At 33.2% G+C, this 8070-nt stretch overlaps 1 long non-coding RNA gene and 1 other non-coding gene across 2 annotated transcripts; one reads left to right on the top strand and one right to left on the bottom strand.

Moving 5' to 3' along the window:
• Positions 1 to 2968: 2968 nt before the first annotated feature.
• On the bottom strand, positions 2969 to 5743 carry LOC127241828 (uncharacterized). The gene is made up of 2 exons (XR_007836639.1): positions 5372 to 5743; positions 2969 to 4916 (listed from the first exon to the last, which is right to left on the bottom strand). It is a non-coding gene; the product is annotated as an uncharacterized LOC127241828 (long non-coding RNA).
• Positions 5744 to 7739: 1996 nt separating this feature from the next.
• LOC127241898 (small nucleolar RNA R71) lies at positions 7740 to 7846 on the top strand. The gene has a single exon (XR_007836666.1). It is a non-coding gene; the product is annotated as a small nucleolar RNA R71 (small nucleolar RNA).
• The last annotated feature ends 224 nt before the right edge of the window (positions 7847 to 8070 follow it).

Raw genomic sequence — 8070 nt, 5'->3', positions numbered from 1 at the left:
CAATCAGTTCTAATACTCAACTGTTTTACTTTTATTTCTTTATTGTATTTTATATATATTTTTGATAGTGTACAAACCCAAATAAATAATGAAGTTGGCCATTATCAATCCAGCCCAAAGAAGAAGATTTTCAGTCCACGGCCCAGCATCTAAACAGATCCATCGGCCCAAATCAATGTGCGGGCCCAGCGGCACATCTGGCCCTAGGAGAGCCCATCCGAAAATGCAAGCAACTCATTGGAGATGGAAATACATGGTCAAAAGGTGGTGAAGGTAAATTTAAGGTTTTTGAAGAAAAAAAGTGGATAAAGTTTTATCCAAATAATTCAAAAAATAACAAACAATATTAAAATCAGGAGCAGATCAAAAGAGGACACATGCCATTCATCGACACTTTTCATCTTTTTTATAATTTTTCCTCTAATTTTTTTCAGATTTTTACCGTTTTCTTCCATTAATTCCAGTTTAATTTTCAGTTTTTCCTCTTGTTTTATTAGCCTAAATTTTACCTTCTTGTTACGTTATTTTGGGATATCGCGAGATAGTCCGGATCCTTTCTTGAGTAGCCCGGAAAACCCTCTGAACAAATCAATTCTAGCAGGTTTCCGATTAAGCCTCCGGAACTGATTTTTTTACGACAACAGATAGAATGTACAATGTGTCATTACAGATAAACTATTATTATTGGTATAATATTATTGTTATAAGATTTGATATGTCAGTGATATTTTTCCAGTATTTAAATATATTTTATATTACTTTTATATTACTATTAAATACATTCAATCTAAATTTCCTTTAAAAAAATGCTTCAATTGGTTCATTATTTATTTATCTATTCATTTTGTCCCTTTGCTATGTCCATAAACAATTTATTCATTTTTTTTGTAATTATCCTTATCACTTAAATATAAATATTGTTGTATTTTACACATTATAAAAAGAATTTATAAAAAAATGAATTTAAGGGTAAAAAAGGCTTATTATCCTTCTATTGTATTATTTATTTACAAAATATCAATATTTCAAAAAACATGCCAAAAAAAATAAATAAATAAAATAAAGATAGATAGAAATATCACTGACTTTAGTAAAGTCAAAATAATATTCGAATAAATAAAACTAAGAGTAAATGTAAATTAATAATTAGTTGGAAATCATATAGCTTATAAATGAACTATTTAATTATAACAACAGATAAATGGACTATTTAAGTGCGGTAGAGAGAATATAGTTTTGTTTTATTTTACTTTTTACATGGTTTGTTTTAAGTGAGATATTAAGAATTTTTTAATTTTTTATCTTTATTTATTGTTGAGTATATTTTTTTTAATTTATTTTATTTTTTCGTTATACAAGTGAAAAATTATGTATAAATAAAAAATTGTAAAACAAATTTTAATTCAAGTATAATATATAAATTAAAAATAATAAGATAATTATTTTTATTAATTTTTTTTTATATTCTTATATTCTTAAAATTTCATTAAAATATAATTTATAAATAAATTAATTACTTTTATATTATATTATTGTTATTACTAACAATAAAACAGTAATTTTAAATAAAAAGTTTCAAAAGTGTTTATATTTTATGACATAAGTCAATGCAAACAGATACAAAATATTATTTTAGAAAAACTTATACCAGAAGTCATTCCAAACGTAGCCTTATTATAATAATAATAATAATAATAATAATATTATATTATTATTATTATTATTATTATTATTATAAATTAATATTTTAATAATCCTTGGATATCTCTCATACTTAGGAGAGACTTTATATTGTACAATTTATACATAATTTTCCATTAAAAACCAATAAAATCTCGATCTTTTAAAATTTATAAATTGTTGAATGCAAGATTTTTAAAAGACTTTTTAAAAGTTTGAAATTAATAAACATATTTATCGCATTTATTATAATTAAAACAATTTGACAATATCATTTTGTCAAATTTCAAAGCAATAGTGTTATTAAGAGTGGAAAGTTAATGCATGCGTCAAGTTCAGTCAACTCCCTTAGAGAAGGGTATCCTCAGCCATGACAGTTTTTGGTCACTTTCAGAGTAGCTAGAGCTAGAGATTCTGGGGTGGTTTAAAAGATCGGCCAGCTTTGCAACTTGAACAGTTTTTCATTGTTTGGCTTCCTTTCGCAACTTTCGCTCGACCTTCTCGATCTCAAGATTAAATATCAGTTCACCTGTACGAGAAGAACATGGCATAAACAGGGGTATATGAAAATAAAGCAAATAAGTAACACAAAGCGCAAATCCCCGGCAACGGCGCCAAAAATTGGTTGGTCGCATGGTCAATCAAATAATTCACCTATTCTGTGATCACAATTTGCTGTAATACAAGAGAAGGGATCGTCTCCACAGAGATTGTGTGATTCATTCTTTCAAATTCTAATGCAGTAAATAAAATGGAGCAATTTTCTTTTATTATCTAATGAAGACAAAATAACAAAGCAATTAAATCAATAGAGAACTAGCTATCAAGGAGATGTTTGGTTCAAAGGATGATGCAGTCATGACACTTGTGTTTTATCATTGATTCAATAAAGTTAGTTCTTATTAAAGTATCAATATATTTGTTATAGTTATCAACAAGTTCTGACAACCAATTTTTCCTTACAGTGTAGGTAATTAAGGTACGACCGTTAACTACCCATAATTAAGCTAATAAACCTAGATGCGCTCATAAGAAATATTGTCTAATTGCATTCTAATCTAGAATAACTAAATTCAAAACAATTACTACCTAAGAGGGACAATTAGATTTGATTGTCTAACCACTGAGAAGGAACTATTCAACCCGGTTGTCACTTATTCAAGTGTGAATACAATTACGGATATTCTACCTTAATTGACTTTAGATTATAAGACTAATTTAAATATTGGTACCAAAATATCCAATCAATCTAACAATCGCGATCATTATTTTTAGGATTGAACAAATATTGATAATAAAAAGAACTTTTATAAAGAAAATCAAGAATCTCCAAAAGACAAGAACCAAAACATTATCATCCCTCAACTCAGAAAAATATCTATTCCATAATCAAATAACAAAGAACAATAGAGAAATATAAAGTCATAGTGGGAGAGGAAATCTTCTCTGTCGATTTGCTCCTATGCGATCTATGAGTATGTCAGTCTCATGCTCCTGTTCGTATCTTCTTCTCGCCGTCCTCTGTGTGTATTCTTTTAATTTTACCCTACTTTTATTTTAGCAGTTGGACTTTTGGCCCTTTAATTAAATTTCCATGTCAAGAGGGTGGAGTTAGTCATGGCCATAACTAACTCGGGGGTGCAAATCTGAAATTTTCTTCACTTTTTCTTTCAAATCACGCCAAATTTGTTTTTCTCTCCTGCATGTCGAAAGTAAATAATACGCACTGAAATTAGGCAGAATCCAATTAAAATCAATCGAATATCACATATAACATGAACATTTAACGTATGCGATTTATAAATATCAAATCTCCCAACACCTAGATCATGCTTGCCCTCAAGCATAAATTCGAAATAAGCCAAAGAAATCACAGGCGATTCAATATGACAAGAGAATTCAGCACAACCAATTCAATCCTAAATTCAACACGTCAAGCCAAGTCAACCTCACAAGATAAAGTGTATACGCACATACTCTCTGAAGGAATAAGTATACAATTGGTTCAACACTCGGGTAGTGCAACAAAAGATTATCCTATGGGCTTGAGTAAAAATCAAATCTCCCTTGCTTAGAATATTTGAATCTAAAAGAATCGAATGGACTTTCAATAAGGGATTGTAGCGGGACTTATGGTCAGGGGAAGGAAAAAGGATATACAAAGGCTATGGTATGTCAAAAATGAACATGATGCTAGCACATGAAGAACAAATCGGCATAAACAATGAAATCCTTACTTCATTCACTACCCAAACTTTAATAAAGAAATTAAATAAAAATACTTCATCAAGATGATTATTTTATTATTTATTATTTTTTTTTTTTCTTTTGCTTGCTTTTTTTTTTTCTTTTCTTTGTTTTTTGTATTTTTTTTGATCTTTTTTATTTTTTTTTGGGCTTTTGCCTTTATATAAATTTCACTGCCTATAATTATTTCTGCATACCATGACTTATCCGTACCCAAATTTCGTTTCTAACTAGTGCCGAAGAAATAAAGTGCATCACAACATAGACTTAAAGTAATTCTTTTTAACATAGGGTTCAAATCGGAGAAAGTTTAATCAAAAGAAGGGTATGAGGCTAAAAGACAGTTTATTATAAAAGAAAAAATAGGCTAAGAAGACTCAAATGGGCTAACTAGGGGAATATATTGTGTTGGGTAATAAAGAAAGGCTTAATGATGTTACCTAATGCCCTTATTATTTTCAAAACGCAAGATTCGATAGTTTCAAGTTCAACATGCATAATCACTCAAGTTCTAGGTGATCTAATTGAGCACTAGATTTCTCACAAGAAAGAATTTCCAAAAGTTTGAATATTATGTTTATTTTCTAATGTAACTTTTGGAACAAAGGCTCAAATCTCACAAGGTTCAAACGTCAATTTGACTCAACATATCACCAATCAAATGTCATTAGTCATGCTAGACAAACCTATCACACAAACCACCGATGACTCACTTCAGACTAATCTAAAAAATATGCGAAAGAATAGCAAATTCGGCATAAAAGTAGCACAAAATGAAAAAATTTGCCCAAAAATTTGCATAACTCTCTCCCCACACCTAATGCATACATTGTCCTCAATGTAAAAAGAAGTAAAACAAGAGAGAAACTTCCCTGGAGTCCGTAAAGGGTGGAGTAATTGCGAGCTTTTGTTTTACTTGCCAATTCCTTTGGATTTGGCTTTTGTCGTGCACCACACTAAGACAAGGCTAGAAATGTCTCATGTGTTCTCTACAACAATAAAGTAGCCAAGTGCAACAAAGTATCCAAAAAAAACGCCTAACAATAAAAAATTATAGCAAAGAATGTGCGGTCCTACCAAACCAAAACAAAATTTAACAAATAGGAGTCCAAACTTCAGCCATTCTATAGTTATAATCGAGCCAATGCAATATCTAACCGTCCAAAATCAGAACATAGAACTCCAAGAATCACAGGGACAGACACAACCTTTGAGTCAACCAAACGAGTTCAACCAAACGAGTTAAATGTGAAATTCAGATTATCAATTGGGACTAAGATGCCACAACGCTATCACTGCTAATAAAAAAATCGAATTCAAAGCTCACACCAAATTCCTAGTTACTTGTCACGGGAGTTCACCAATTGGAAAATTCAGAACATAAATCTCGTTATCTCAACATATTATCCCAAAATTGAAAGTTTTAGAATGTAGGAATGGCTACCAAAGGAGGTGAAAATCTGGGATTTTCGGGGAGGACTGCGGCGCGGTGTGGACTGATGCTGGGCGCGGGCGGACAGCTGAGGAAGAAGCAAGGGCGGCGGTCGGGACGGCGACACTGGCGGCTGGAGGTGGTTCGGTTGATGGCAAGGGCGAAGCAGGGGCGAGGCGGTTCCTCAAGGGTGAACCGGTTCGGCGGGAGACGGCACAGCTGTGCTGCGCGACGATGGCTGGGAGATCGCGGTGGAAGGCAGGGTGGAGGGCGATTGTCGTCTGGAGATCGAAAGCTTGGGAAAGAAGGAGGGAGAAGAAGAAGAGAAAGAGAGACACAGGGGGAGAGAGAGGGGGAGAGAGATTGGGTTTTAAATTGTTTTGTTTTTTTTTTTTTTTTTTTTGAGATTTAGGGTTAAAATTGGACAAGGAAGGGAAGAGCCAAGCATTGTGATAGGCAGTTTGTAGTCATGCTCATGACTAAATACTTTCTCTCATTTTGGAAATTGGATGGATAATAAAGGTATGGAGAAAAAAAAATAGTATGCGATGTACCAATTAGTCATGATCATGATTAAAAGTCGTCTCTTGGCCTGAATTTTTAATTTTTTTTGGGAGGAGGTTTAAGAAAATTGATGCGCCTAGCCAAGAGCCAGTAATTATTTTCCAAAAGACCTGCACAAAATCAAACAAAATCATCAAAAGTATTATTAGCATTAAAATAATAAACGAAAAAAACAAACGATTAAAATTAAAGAAATTAATTAAATGGTTTGGATTGTCTCCCAAAAAGAGCTTTTTTATAGTCTTTGAGCTACACTTCGTCTAGCATCAATTCTGAACATCAAATCAACAAAGGGTGCCAACTTTATAAGATCAAGTGAGGCCTCGTGGTATGATTTGAAGCGATGTCTATTGACTACATACTTTTTCTTCACCTTAAAATTTTGATTCTCCTTATGGCAGTTTTTTTAGGCCAACAATAGTGATCCCTTGGGAATCCATCTCAACTTTCCGACAATCTTTTTTTTTCTCTTACTCGTTGTCATCTCATCAGTTGGTCTTTTCTTTAACTCCTTTGTCAACACAGTGTTTCGTTTATTCTTGTCACCAAATTTGTAAGTTTCCTGCACTACAGAATTAATAACATTAATTGCATATAACGATTCAGATTCAATAGGACATTTCATGGGATTAAAAATATTGAAATGAAATTCTACTCCATAAAACTCCAAGTTGAGTGTGCCCTTTTTAACATCTATCTTTGCTCCAGCAATGCACATAAAAGGTCTTCCCAACAAAAGAGTTGGTGGATTAAAGGAGTGTGTATCATGAATATCTAGAATATAAAAATCAACAGGAAAAATTAAGTCATTCACTTGAACTAGTACATCTTCTATCATACCATCAGGATAAGCATTGGTTCGATCAGCAAGTTGAATAATAATTCCTTTTTCTTTTAGAGGCCCTAGATTTAAAGAGTCGTATATTGCTCGTAGCATGACATTAATAGCAGCTCTTAGTCTAGCATAGCCTTACCTATCTCAATTTTTCCAATCTTACAAGGGATAGAAAACATACCTAGATCACCTGTTTTAGGTGGTACATTTCTTTTGAGAACAGAAGAAACGTTCATCACCCGCTATAATGTACTCATATCCTTGCAATTTTCTCTTGTTGGTGCACAGTTCTTTCAAATATTTTGCATACTTGGGGATTTGGTGGATAGCTTCCAGAAGCAGGATATTAAGTTCAACCTTCTTGAATATTTTCATCATCTCTTTTTGCTTGTTTGCCATTTGTGGTTTCTTCAACTTGTCAGGGAAAGGAGCCAATTTAGTTTTAGTAGGAAGAGCGGAATTATGATGTACCTGTTCGTGTATCTCAGTTTCCTTTCCAATCTCATTTTCAATTTCCTCTTCGCTTTGCTCCTTCGAGATAGGAGTTGGACCATCCACTTGCTTCCACTATGAAGTGTTATAGCACTCGTATTCTTTGGATTAGGTCGGGAAGAACATTCTATCATCGTATCACTGAAAATAGTGATGGCACTGATATTTATTGGATTTGGCTCAGGCTGAGCGGGCCACTTTCCTCTTTCACGTCGCCGTCTTACCTCCTCTGACACTTGATTGATCTGACCTTGTAATTTGTCAACAGTCGATCTCATCTTTTGTTAGAATGGTCGTTACTGTTTCCGCTCGTCCATCCAACATCCCTCAAAACTAAATTGCAGCGTGTTCTCAGCCATCCGAGCAATAAAATCCCAGGCTTGTGCTTGCTTCTTATTCACTAGAGCTTTACCACTTGCAGCGTCAATGATGTTCCTGTCCATCAATGATAAACCATCATAGAAATATTGAAGCAATAATTGTGGAGGAATTTGATGTTTTGGATATTTAATGATAAGTTTATTAAATCGCTCCCAATATTCATAGAGCATTTCACCTGATTGTTGCTTGATGCCACATATTTTCTTCCTCAGAATCGGAGCTGGAAAGTACTTCTCCAAAAATTTCTTTTTCAAGTTGTTCCACGTGTCGATGCTTCCAAGTGGGAGATAGTAGAGCCAATCCTTTGCAACATCTTTTAGTGAGAATGGGAAAGCTCTGAGTTTGATCTGTTCGTCAGTAACACCCCGTGGTTTTATGTTAGAGCACACCACGTCGAACTCTTGCAAAAGTTTATGAGGTTCTTGCCTGCAAGTCCATG

Source organism: Andrographis paniculata, unplaced genomic scaffold (assembly GCF_009805555.1).
Source record: "Andrographis paniculata isolate CXL003 unplaced genomic scaffold, ASM980555v1 Contig83END, whole genome shotgun sequence".
Classification (NCBI taxonomy): Eukaryota; Viridiplantae; Streptophyta; class Magnoliopsida; order Lamiales; family Acanthaceae; genus Andrographis; species Andrographis paniculata.
The sequence above is the reverse complement of the archived record's forward strand: the minus strand, read 5'-3'. Positions and strand labels throughout refer to the sequence as shown.